This window comes from Nannobrachium achirus (genome assembly GCF_963921795.1).
Source record: "Nannobrachium achirus genome assembly, chromosome: 20".
Classification (NCBI taxonomy): domain Eukaryota; kingdom Metazoa; phylum Chordata; class Actinopteri; order Myctophiformes; family Myctophidae; genus Nannobrachium; species Nannobrachium achirus.
Window position 1 is genome coordinate 35,708,139 of NC_137827.1, and position 14,284 is coordinate 35,722,422.

At 40.1% G+C, this 14,284-nt stretch overlaps 1 protein-coding gene across 1 annotated transcript in view; it reads right to left on the minus strand.

The window, feature by feature from the left end:
• Window positions 1–6,419, minus strand: part of frmd6 (FERM domain containing 6) — a 33,120-nt gene extending 26,701 nt beyond the window's left edge. Inside the window, exon 1 of the mRNA XM_080750119.1 lies at window positions 6,285–6,419. The gene's annotated coding sequence lies outside the window, so the exon portion shown is untranslated. The remainder of the gene's footprint in view (window positions 1–6,284) is intronic.
• Between the last annotated feature and the right edge of the window lie 7,865 nt (window positions 6,420–14,284).

Consider the following 14,284-nt stretch of genomic DNA (forward strand, 5'->3'; position numbering starts at 1 on the left):
GTATTGCAAGGAGACAGGTGGGCCCGGGCAGAAAAAAGGGATCGATCGAATGAGAGATGTTCTTGTGGTTATACCTTAACTACTTTCTCAAGACAGAATGAGTTCCCAGACTGGGCCTAAACCGGCAATGTCCTCTTTGTTGAAAGATTATTGGCTGAACGTTGGCTGAAGAGGCTAAAGTTGATGTTGTATGGAAGCTGTCTACTGACTGTAGTCACCAGTTTCCAGACCAGCTGTGAGGTGGGAGGGGATAGTAGTGAATGAACAAGACTCTGAAAAACTACTATTAATTTTGTTGTTGTCGGGTGGAAACCTTGTATGTCCAAAACCGTTCGTTCTATTTATCGTTTTATAAATGATTTAAAATAGTGAAAATAGCTGATCTACAAGCACACAACACCAAACGCTTGTAGATCTGCTATTTTCACTATTTTTGTGCGACAGTATGATGAAGCAGGGCTTTACTTTACGAAAACGTACACATTTGAAACTTGGAGATACACGGTTCAGGTTTTTGGAGCTGTGTGAAGCACAGGCTCCCTATACGTGGCCGTGTGGGTCTGTCTGTCTGTCTGTGTGTGTGTATGTAGCCTGAACTTCCTAAACTTCGGCACGCCACTAGTCCCACAGTTTTGCCACCACACACTCGCGCCATATGTCAAATCGACCGGCTTACTCGGGAATCGTGGGCTATTACTTTTCTAAGAGAAAGGTTCTATAGTTTAATTGATATTAATTTATTAGTGAATTAATTTTCCCCATTGACTTATAATGGGAATTGCAAAAACTCACATTCAATTATTTGTCTCTCGCAAACCATAGGGGCTAGAGTTTCAAGACTTGGAGAGGAGGTTCATAATGATTTCAAGGATTAAATAAAAAATAATTGTGTCATTTGGCCGCATGGTGGCGCCATAACACCCCACTTTACGTTTTGGCCTGTAACTCTTGAACCGTAGGTCGGAAAATTAAAATTATTTTTTCCCTGGATTCCTTGGGTCATGACGCATCTCCCCATATAGGCCACGCCCATTTGCGCCATGATAGATTTTCCGCCATCTTGAATTTTCTCCAAAACACACTTTTTGCTCCTATTCCTACATATTTTCTTCAAATGTCACAAAAATCGGTACACATGATCCACACACACACACACACACACACACACACACACACACACACACACACACACACACACACACACACAGCTCCACTTCACACGGGTGTGATTTTTGTTTAAGTAGCGCTACAACTAAACCTCAGCAACTTTATGGAAAAATAATTTCAACATCCATCCATAACATCTGGCCTCCATGTGGATGGTACTCACGCACTCACGCACACACACGCATAATCACTCACTTGCACATAATATTATGTGCAATATATTATATTCACACTCACATGCAGGCATTTTCACATATTTTCACTCACTCATGTCTCTCTGTCTCTGTGTCTTTCTCTCTCTCTCTCACACACACACACACACACTGATTCACTCGCTGTCACATGCACACAAACATGCGCGTGCACACACACACACACACACACACACACACACACACACACACACACACACACACACACACACACACACACTTACTGTCTCTCACACACACACACACACACACACACACACACACACACACACACACACACACACACACACACACACTTACTGTCTCACACACACACACACACACACACACACACACACACACACACACACACACACACACACACACACACACACACACACACACACACACACACACACACACACACACACACACACACCTCAAACTGCCAGAGCAGCCAGACATGTTTAAACAGAGTCAGCAGTCGCTCTTCAAGCTCCCCACCCTGCAGGCTTATGGCACCCAGCATTCAGGCCTGGGACATGCATGAGTAACCCGCAAAACTAGCAGTGCAAGCCAACTGCAGAAAAGCCAACCTAGCCATTACGCATACTCAGAATAGAGTGAGTAGCCTTAAAGGAGAAGGTTAAAGAAACTGCTGCAATTATTCCAACACCCAATCCAAAATACTGTTTTGTTTTTTTGTGTCACTTGACAACAACTTTGTTTTTTGTTTGGAATGATTGCGCAGGTGATCCGACTAGGTTGGAATGGATTCCATGGTGTGTGATTTGTAACCTGTGCACAGCAATTCAAATAGGGTCTTTGATGTTATATTAGCTCAAGTTAAGTTAGAAGATCTGCCAAATGCTGTCAACAATTTTGATTGTAATATGCATGGGATAGCTTTGAATCTCTATGGATGTGACAAAGGAACATAACTCTACCAGGTCTGGGTTAACAATATAACCCATTGTTATATTATTATGTCTATGTAATCTAACATCCTCAGGGGTCACTAGCAGCCAGATAAATATCTTGGATGCACTTCTTCAATCTCTGAACTCAATCTTCACCAAAGAGGCCAAGTGGTGAGCAGAGTGAAAGAATCAAACGACAATCCAAGGAAGAGGGAGAGAGAGAGAGACAAATGCAGGAAGCACTGACCCCATTTTCCCCCTTCCCTCCTCATGGTGTACTTGAGAAATGGATATGAAAAGACAGACTGTAGCGTGGGCTGAAGAAGAATGCCAACGTCTGGCAAAAACTTCGTAACTCGAGCTTTGGTGACTTTTGGGTTTTTCCTTTAGCTGAAGTTTTACATAATCATTTGAAGTTTTGAGCAAGCGTGCAGGCGCCAGCGCCGCTGATACTCATTTAAAACCGCATTCTGGACATTTCAAAAGCATGTATGGTTATTCATCCAAACAAAAGCTGTTTGTAAGTTGTTGTTCTCAATTCAGAATTTCTGAAGATATAAAGTTTTCATGCGCAGAACTGATATGGGCCGGACCATAGAGGACTGACAGGAGAGAAGCTGCAAGCCCTGGGCACCTGTATAACTTACATGGAGAAGGATGTTTGACTGTATTCACACCCACATAGTCAAAGTGAAGATAACCCGTGCAACAGTGGGGGTGAGAGATAGGGTTTCTCCTCGTCTATGGCGATAATAGTAATCTCATCCGTTCTCATGGTGCGTGCAGTGACAGTCCCATACTGCTGTCCTCATATTGTACTTGAGACTGAAAATGTGCATCTTGTCTGACACTCTATCCTTCAGGATGGGGCTGCTGGTAGATTCACTGATAAATTGTCAGGGAGAACTTTTATAAACAAGCCTCATATAGGTATACATATTCACTCTACATTGTATTAGATTTAGAAACATGAGCATGTGTTGCTAGTATGCAGTTATGGAAACTGTGCATAGGTTATCACTGGAGTTAATACAATTAATTGGGTGAGCCTCTGTTACTGAAATATTCAAGTAAATTATCCCCAGGCCCCTTCGCTGACTCAAAGAGTGGGACTATCACAATGGTGGAAGAGAAATAGAGAAAGAAATAAAAGATGTAGAAATTAATGAGATGTAGAATCAGAGACAGAGAATCAAAGTCAGACAGACAAGAGAGAGAGAGAGAGAGACAGAGACAGACAGACAGACAGACAGACAGACAGACAGAGATGGAGAGAGAGGCAAAGCGTTTCCAGTTACCATATGAACAAAATCTTCTTTTTAACAGCTCAGGTAGGCTACTGTGTCTACCCAAAGCTGGCTTTTGTATTCGCTGCAGAGCTTTACCGCTGGAGAAAAGCACCCCTGGGGCTATGGTCTTTGTGTTGGGCTTGTGCTGGTGAGGTTTTAGATCGAGGAAACGATCACTTAATGTGTGTGGTATTGAATCCACTGTAAGATAAGCTACTGAACTGGCAACGGTGTGTAGGCGACATACACAGTGCCACATGTGGTTTCAAATCAAAACACAGAAAGTAGACGATGGCGGGAAGTTCCATAAACACAAAAACAATTCACTTGTGTTTATTGGTGGCTATTGTGTGGCTCAAAGAGAAGGAGTTAAAGGATGTGTGTATGCAGCCGTGCACGTGTGTACACACATTCACACACACACACACACACGCAAATGCACACACACACACACACACACACACACACACACACACACACACACACACACACACACACACACACACACCCTCTTTGTCCACATTTCCACTTTGAAGGAATATTTAATACAGATATGGTTCCTACCCCCCTCATCAACACACACACAAGCATGCACGCACGCACACACACACACACACACCGACCATTGACCACCTTTGTCCACATTTCCTCTTTGTTTCCTTCTCAAGCAGAGGTCTTCCTGTCCAGACAACACCTGCACCATCTATGCAAGTCTTTCCCTCTCTCTCTCTCTCTGTATGTTTAACTCTAACCTTGTTTCTCTCTATATCCCTTCCTCCCTATCTTTCTCTCTCTCTCCCTCTCTTCCCTGTTTGATTCTCTCTGCCTCTCCATAGTAACTTTCAGCTCCCCTTCTCACTCTACTGTTTCTTTTCACGAGAGACTGCAGGCTCTGTTACACCTATCATTGAAGACTGTCACCAGCACAAAAACATGACTTGTCTTACTTCCTTCCGTTTCCCTCCACAGCTGGAGTAGTGGCATGTGTGTAGTAAGTTGAAGAAGAGGCCACACAGGGTCCTTGATTAGCTTGCCATGTGTACAAGCTAAGCCTCAAGTGTTGGAGACCTTTGCATGAGACTCCCTAGTCTACTCTAAATAACACTGATGTCAAGAGATCAAGACAGAGTATTTGAAGATGATTAATTCAATTCGCAGATGCATGCTCACACAGGGTACAATAACCATACAGCCAGCATAACAAGCTTCAAAATGCCTCTTTGAGGTACAAGCCAAGGAAACCTACCAGAATCTAGATCCATGCATGAGTTCCCTTCCTGTCAACCAAAGGAGCATTCCCTATGTCTTTGTCAATGATTGCTGTCCAGTCTAATATTAAACAGAGGGGGAAATGGTTGACATTCCTGAGCACTGAAATAGCTTTGCATTTCGTTCAAACTGACAGCAAAGTGTAGGAAAAGTACCAAACTCCAGTCCGAACCTGTATGGCGTGTAGGACAAGGAAGGAACGCATAATTTATTCCACCCGAGCTCTGGCTATCATAAGGCATTATACACATTCCAAAGGATGCCAACAGTGACATTGTCGGCGCAGAGAGAGGCGTGGGACGCTGCGTTAGAACGTCGTCTCTACGGCACAATTTGTATTACTTATGAACTGCGTAATAACACAGCTGCAATTTAAATATGATGTTCATTTAGGTTTTTGACTCTACGGTCATGCTGGACGGTCATTTAGTGCGATAATATGGTAGGCTATGATAGAGTTGATAGACCGAAGCTCGGGCGTTAACGGGTATACTACACATGCTTAGCTACTCATCCACTTATTTGATCAAGCCATTACTATTATAGAGACACAATCTCATCTATTCTAACGCCACAAATCAATGTCTGAACTCTGAATGCAGAAAAACTAAAAACAACGCGTGGCGACAACCACATTGTTGCAGCATTCTTTAAAAAAGAAGGGGAAAAAAAGAGGTCGCCCAGCATCATCACTGTTGGTAAATCAAGAAACTACCAACTATATCAGACTCAACACAACTTTAGCAGACATAAACAACAAGCAGTGTTGTAAAGTAACTAAGTACATTTACTCAAGTACTGTTACTTAAGGACAACTTTGAGGTATTTGTACTTTACTTGAGTATTTCCAATATTTTACTTCTAGCTACTCCACACCTCTGAGGCAAATATTGTAGCTACGTTTACTCCACTACATTGAAGTGAACACTTTAGTGACTAGTTAGGCCTACATTGTACATTTTGATTATTGTTGCAAAACATAGCTACATTACCCACTACTTGTCTTCAACCCTATGAACATTTGAAAAAAGCAGATCTACAAGCTCACAATGCGTCGCGATGCAACGCTGCTATTTTCAAAAGATTTGTATACATTTGAAAACTTGAAATGGGACATTATGTATAATGAGTACTTTTACTTTTGGTATTTTTATGCAAATATTGCTGTACTTTTACTCAAGTAGGCTATGCTACATTTTGAAATCCGGACTTTTACTTGTAACATACTGGCTAGAGGCTAGTATTTCTATATAAACATGTGAGTACTTTTTCCACCACTGCATAAACAACAAAGTGACTTTTTTTCAGTAAACACTTTACTGAAACGGAATACTTCGCGTTACGTTGCATATAATGGGAGCAGTGAGCACCGTGCAAAAAAAAAAAAGTAAGGATAAAAAGATGCCACTCAACGGCGTTTCCAGTCAAATACATAAAACACAACTCACCTTTCATGAGAAAACCAAGTATTCCCTTTAAGCGTGTAAATCCAAATGACTTTTAATTCCTTCGCTTTAAGAAAAGATATCCAACTAAGAATAGACTTCGGTTAAGTTTAGGGAACGGACCGCGGGACAGACAGCCTCCTGCGACGAGCGCCACATTCTATTGGAACAGTAACAAGTAGATAGGAATACATGTGCAATTGGTGGAAGTCCCACGAGAGGAATGGGAGTGGGGGTGGGGACGATTTCGTTTAGCCTTGCGTTTCTACACAAGAACGACATTGTCGTTTGTATCAAAATAATCTACCACCAGAACAACGTGTAATATTGAAGATTACTTTCACAGTGTTGTTCACCCCTCTCAAACGTAGAAAGATTGCAATGCTCATAATATATCCATTATCCACCCCCCGTATGATCAAGAATTGGTAGCGCCCACGACTGCCTCTCATTCCATTCCTCAACTGTAAAAGTGCAGCATAATTTTGGAAGCCTGGTGGTGGGGAGAAATAGTATCGAAGTGCCCTGTGTATATATTTACACACGCTCAGAAAAGGTTTATCACGGGCAGTTATTTTCTTTAAAAAATAATCATAATACAAAAATCCCTACGTTTTTTGTTAACATCAGATTGTTCAAAGTAGCCTAGCATAAATCGTCGGATTAAATAGGACCCATTTTAGTTGTAGAAGATTCAGGGCAGGCATATAGGGTAGGGATGCCTGCCTATGCATCCCATCCCATGTCTATATAATGCATTAACATACTTATAGGCGTTATATAATCTGCTTATAACACAGTAATGCTTAATAACAATAATCATAATACATTATAAAGCATGACTAATAAGGGGTTGTCTTCTTTTTTCTCTTTTTATAAAGGTCAAGTATCATTTAGGCTACTAAAAAATCTGCAGATCATGTGCTTGCTGTCAGCCCCATATATGGACATATTCTGTCAGTTTCATGTTCTATGATGTCAGACAACTATGATGATGTCGTCTCCATATTTGGGAAAATATGGCCACATTTTGGGCACATTTTGTCCAACGTAAACAACCACAATATTGTGTCAGTATCGGTGTTTCAGCGCGACCTTGCCCTTTAGGGTGTCTTACTGGTTTGATTGATTGATTGATTGAAGACTTTATTAGAAGTTTGCATAGGAAAAGGTACAGTTTCATGACGGTACAGTTCACTGGTACAAGGTCTACTAAAAGGAGATCCATGAAAAGCTTATTTCCACAGGAAACCATTAAAGTATCTCATATAACATTGAATGACAGACGAATAGAACACAGTACTATGCAGTAGATATGTAAATAAAAATAAAATGAGAGAACAAAAAAATGAAAACAGTAAGTCTAAACAAACAGTAAGTATATACAAAGAAGGGGCAGGGGAGGGTAGGGTTGGTAGCCTACTACTTAATAATTGGTGGACATTCATTTTAGAAAGTATTGATTCTTTAGTGTATTACTCTTATGTGGTCTATTATAATTGCCATGGTTGTAATACACTATAATGTATAATGTATATGTATAATGTATAATGTTACATATAGTAAATAATGTATTTACTATAAAAACCTGCAGGTCATGTGCGTCAGTCAGGCCTCGAGAGGCCTCATGTCACGCTCCATTATGGCCAAGGGAATGCCCATATATGGACATATTGTGTCAGTTTCCTGTTGTTTCAGCACGCCCTTGCCCTTTAGGGCGTCTTTCTGGTAATGTATTATAATCACTGTTATAATGCATTATAGTGTGATTATAAGTCAATATAAGTGGTCATTGGGTGCTTTAAACTTAAAGGTAAAGTTCACCCCCAAAATGACTTTACTCACCCCATGGAGACTCGGATTCATGGATGTTTTTGTTTTGTCGCATTCCTAAGCCAATAATTGAATGACCAGCAGTTGTTTCCTATGGAGACACAAAGGATGTGATATATATATATATATATATATATATATATATATATATATATATATATATATATATATATATACTGTATAATCAATAGAAAAAAGTAATTTTGGGGGTGAACTATCCCTTAAGTTTTATGAGTTGTTATAACTATAATTATACAGTGTTATGAGTAGATTATAATGCATTTTAAGCATGTTTATAAAAGCAAAGCACTCCACATTGCAGGCAAATTTAACAGAATAATTGTGTTATTCCTTTATGAAGTCACCATTGGAATAAAAAGTGTGGAGACGATCAAAGAGTTCTGACCTGCCCTCTTTGCTGACATTGTGACCTGTAATTAGGGCTTGAGGGGCCCAGACTGGGCTCAGACAGCCTGTCAGAGACAGAGAGAGAAAGAGGGAGAGAGAGAGGGAGCGAGAAGAGAAGAGAGGGGAGGAGAGGGAGAGATGGAGTACCAACATGAAAAGGGGCTCGGAAGTGTGCCTGGTCAGGCCAGGCTAAAAACCCCTTTGGCTCGGCTTCCACCGCTTTGATGTGACATAAGAAGGGGAACTGAGAACAACAAAGCTACACAAACCATTAACTTCAGAAAAAAACAGCAGACCACAAATCTCCGCTGGGTGAGACACTAATCCACTCAAGTTACTCTCATGCCCAGAGTTGAGAATAGAGTATTGATATTAAGGTTGATTAAACGCCCAATGGAAGGCCGACCAAACTCGCAAATTCCTCATTGAAAAGCACTTTATTAACAATTCCAACAGGTCCAAATGACCTTTACGTGACCTTTACGTTAGGGTGACCAGACGTCCCGGTTTGGCCCGAGACTGTCCCGTTTTCAAGCTGAATGTCCCGGTGTCCTGACAAATATCTCTAAAACACTAATATGTCCCGGTTTTTAACATTCACTACAAACTTGTCCCGGTTTTCACCAGAATTTAAAAAAATAAATAATAGTAGCTGTTTTCAGTGGTTGCATAGACATTTAACATGCTCTTTTCATGTAAACAAGCTCACCTAAACAATCAGAAAACATGAACAAATTCATTGCGTGTCTGAATTCAGAGACTGTTTGTCAATCACTCACTGCCTGTATGCAACCCTGCGGTGTGTATGTGCGCGTGCATGAATGATAGAGAATGGGCATGCGCGTGCGCGGTAACGTGCACATTGCTTTGAGGGTCCTGGTTTTAGGCAACAGTGGTTTGCATCCCGGTTTGAGCGGCTGAAAATATGGTCACCCTACGTCATTCTCCATTTGTGAACTCCATCCACCTGTTCCATGCTGCTTGCTTACTCACATTGAGACATTTCCATCTCAAAGACGCAAAACACCTTTCCTGAACATGACACAGACACACTGTATGTGGTGCTAATGTGACACACATGTCACATTTGCCTCCGTCACCACAACCTTGTTCTTTTCACGCTGGGCCAAATGCCGCCACTCATCTTCCCTCTGCACTTTGTGTGATTTTCACTAACTCGATTTCATTAGCCCTCTCAAGTCAGGCTGTGCAGCAGGCGGGCTGTGGGGTTGGGCTTTTTGTTGTGGCAGCATCAGACTAACTAATTGAAATAAGTCACCCTGTGTTTCTGTCTCCCGAGGGGAGGATGACTAGGGTTCAGTCATTATGAAGCCAGTCCTTGCCAAGAGCCAGCCCCCTTACTGTGATTGTGACACACACCGTTATTATCACCTCCAAGCAGTCATGCCTATTCCGTTTTGTCTGAAATTGAACTCTTATGTAACCAGACAGGCAGATGCAGAACATGCTGAACATGCTCTTAGCATGTAATTGTAGTGCTAGTGCACATGTATCATTTCCCTCCACCCTTCTCCATATCCTTGGGGCTCCTATTTCTTGTAATTTACCATATTCCCACAGTAGCCATGCATGTTACTCTTATGTCATACTCGAGGTGGGGTGGGGTATGAAGTAAGAGCAAAATGGCCACTGCGTGGTAATTACAATTCTTTCTAACAAGGCCTTTTATATGATTATGGCTTTGACCATTTTACCACTTTATGTTGGTTGCTTGAACATTAAAAATCCATGATTTGAAGCTCAGCTCCACAGTTACACCTGCTGAAAGACATACAGTAGATACCAATAAGAACTAGAAACGTGCACTCCTCTGGACACAGGTCTCTGTCTACCCAGGGCCTTCAAACTTTGGAAGTCAGTCATAGCCAATGGAATGGAATCTGAAAAAGCTGGTTGATACTTCTTGATCTCATGAACCCAGAGATAATGTGTGCCAATTTGTGTGAGGTCCGACCAATAATATCTACAGTACATTTTGTATTTGAATTAAATATGCCATTTGGTGGATGTGTTTATTTAAAGTGCCTTGCTGCAAAACACGAGTGTATTCACTTTTAGCATGTGGTCAATGTTGGAATTGAAATCTGTTTTCTGTCAGTGAAAGTCTTTGGAACCATATGTGTCCATTTTAATAAAACTCTCAGAGTTAAATGAATACTCTACTTGTTATGTGGCCATGCCATTATAATTGAACTTTACAATAGCATAATTGGCCTGCATTTGAGATATGTGTTTTTACTTAAACAAGAATTGACACAGTCAATATATAAGCTGGTCAGATGAAAAAAAAAATGTTTTTTGAAAAAAAAAAAAAAAATGTTTTTTGAAAAAAAAAAAGTTTTGGAAAAAAATGTTTTTTGGAAAAAAAAAGTTTTGAAAAAACTCGGGCGTGCTCAAACAACAGTAATAACTGCGTATTACCTTACTGTACTTTACTGTACTGTATACTGTACCTCACTGTACTGTACTGTACATATTCTGTGTTCTATATCTATGAAGTCTGTGTTCTAGATCTATGAATTTTGTCACTCCCCCCCCCCGTGTATGTGTGTGTGTGTGTGTGTGTGTGTGTGTGTGTGTGTGTGTGTGTGACTTTTACTTATAACTGAGTACATCTACAGTGCAGTATTGATACTTTTAAGATACTTTTAAAAAAACAAGTGTAAAACATTTGAGTACTTTTTCCAACAGCTACTTTCCCCCATAGCCTGGAGGACTCCTGCTAAGTTTACAGTTGCCATATAGCCTATTACTCTATAAATCTATCTGTGATGTCTGATTTTACTAAAACTAGCATGCTTATTAGGCAGTAGTGGGAAAAGTACTCGCATTCTTTACTTAAGTATCATACAAGTGGAAGACTTGTATTCAAAATGTACTTGAGTACAAGTATAAAAAGTATTTGTATTGAAATGTACCAAAAGCAGAAAGTACGCATTATGCAGAACTTAATGTAACCAAGGTGTTCAAATAAGTGTATTGATTGTAGGCATTTTCCAAAATCTTGTGGTATTTCACTGCTACATATCGTTCTAAATATATGCTTTCTTGTCATTTAGTACAATGAATGTGTTACCGTGTCTCTAGAAATGTGCTCATTATTTGTGAAGATACTAACTGTAATTCTCAAAGACTCGCATTGGTTCATTCAGCACATCGTTTTTGCTCTGTTTCATTTGATATTAAAATGCAACTCGAATTAATCTACTGTGTGGACACTGATCAGATGACAGGAAGAAGCAGCTCATCAATGAATGTACTTTGTGTTGCTTTTGTAAATTGTGTAGGGTACGATATTTTCATGACTTCACACCAAAGCCCATATCATGGTCATAGAGTTAAATCATTGACAACTTGCATACTCGTTCAGTTCATATGTTAATGCAGATGGTATGCAGATGGTGTGACACATCACCTACTACAGCCTACAACGATGCCCAGGGCAACACTGCATATTGTCTATAAATGGCTCACAGTTTAAATAACGTACGGTTTATTTGGACAATCATCTGTAACAGATGAAGTATAATTAAATACGACGTGATTAACGTTTGTTTGACATCCTCATCACAATTACATTGGATGCATCGCGTTGATTAAAGTGAATGGCTGCTATAGTTTTGCTAGTTTTCATCACCTAATCACCTTCCTTTCATAACCTAATCTCTACGTTTAGAATTGAAAGAAGAAAAATAATGTTAATGTTAGTATGAAGCTAATTATAAAGCTTAAATGGATGATGATGTCAACAATGACTTGTGAAAATCAAAGAATGATAGCCGATCTACAAGCAATCATACAAACATTTTGTACTTTGATGCCAATACTTTTGTACTTTTACTCAAGTATAGACCTCTCTTTTCTTCTGTTTCATTTATCACAAGCAGGCTGGCCACAGGCACCGCCTCAGTGTGAAGGAATGGTGCTCCCTGCTGGACAAAATATGTCATTACAGCAGTACAGATCTGGAGGGCCTGGCCAATGGATCATGAGCTCGGTGACCATGTGACATGGACAGCCAATCGGCAAATAGGTCCCCTAGGTCCCCTGAATGTCTCAGGACAATGTAATCTGTTTAAAGAGCTGGTCCTGCTGACCAGCTAAAAAGCATAGCTGTATGTATATACAAGTTACAACACTTACTATGTTTATTTCTATTTTAACACCCAAATTTGATCTTGTTGACCGTTTTAACATTTTGCCCTTTGCCTTGGGAATGAAGAATGCTTTTAAAACGTTCCAGTTTAAATCTGACTGCCAGCATCTGCTTTTTAAACTCCTTGGAGATGACTTTGAAATCTAAGAAGCCATGCATAAAATGAAAGCCCAGCAGATGTTCTCTAATCATGGTCTTTTAGGTGCTGCTGTTATTTAAGCATCCATACCAAGGTTACAGAAACATTTTGGGAATGTTCTAAGAGTAAGTGCCAGGTCACTCATTGTTCTCTGGATCACTTTCTCCATGTGATATTACTGGCCAACATGTTATGTTTTTGTTTCACAACATTACTCTCACAAGGCTTTTTTTCTGTTTTGGTTGGGTTAATTTGTAGATCCATACGCTAAGAAACTGGGCAGATGGCCAGTCATCTGGGAGAGATACCTTGTAATTCCCTAAGGTTTTCCCCACTTAACGGGATTGTAAGTACAGGGAGATTGTGAGGGCTTTGGTTAGAAAGAATACTGTGTTGTTATGGTGAGAGAAAGGGCTATTGATCCAATGTACTCTATAGTGAAAGCTCTCAGGCAGATGTGTAGCCTACAAAAGGCTTCTAACAATAACTTACGAATTTAATAATGCAAAGTAAAAAAAAAAAAAAATGTTTTTGTTATCAATTATTTTTTATTTTTCCATAACATGAGTGGATCAAGATTATAGACATACATATGAATAGAATAAGAAAAAGTAAAACATTAATCAAAAGAAAAATACAAATTACAGACAAACAACACAAACAATAACAAGACAAGAGATGCAAAGTAAAATCTACATTTTGTGTCCGAATTTTGAATTCAGCCTGTCTGCATGTAACTGGGGGTCACAAGTAGGCAGAATTATGTTTTTGATGTTTGAATGTTGAGAGCCACTATAATATATAAATATAAGCAGCAGTAGTATTATTAGTACTAGTATAGTGCTGTAATGGAATGAGTTTATATCAAGGTAGTACTGCTGCATTACTAAAGTGCACAAATGAGTTGGCTGCACTTTTCACATTGAACTTCATCCCGTAATGTTGAGATGTAAGGATGGTTGTAATTCTGCCCAGAGGGGCCCCTTGTGAGCTGTAAAGTTAGCAGAGATGTGCAGTGATCCCTGCATGCGGAGGGACGGAGGAGTGCATTGATTTAAGTTATAGTGCCAATGCCCTCTGCATCTGCTGTCTGAGAGACCATGCTGCTATCATTATGTCCTCAGTGGCAATGGTAATGGCTTTATAATGCTAAGCAGAAATGATGGAGCTGAGCTCTCAGAGATTAAGCTGGCTGTTTATATCGTCTTTATATTATGCACGCTTTCCTCAATTACAAAACTGTCATGATGCAGTTATTGATGATAAGTGCCAAGTACTTCTTTTAGAATAAGTTACCCCTACTGCTGAATTGAACATTTGAACTGAGAGGTGTTTGTTCTCATCACTACTAAAGCGCACCAGCAAACACACACCTTTATTTCATTGTTTTGTCAAGACAATTGTTCCTGTATAGCTGAGACAAAAGGGCCAGCCATTGGCCCCTGA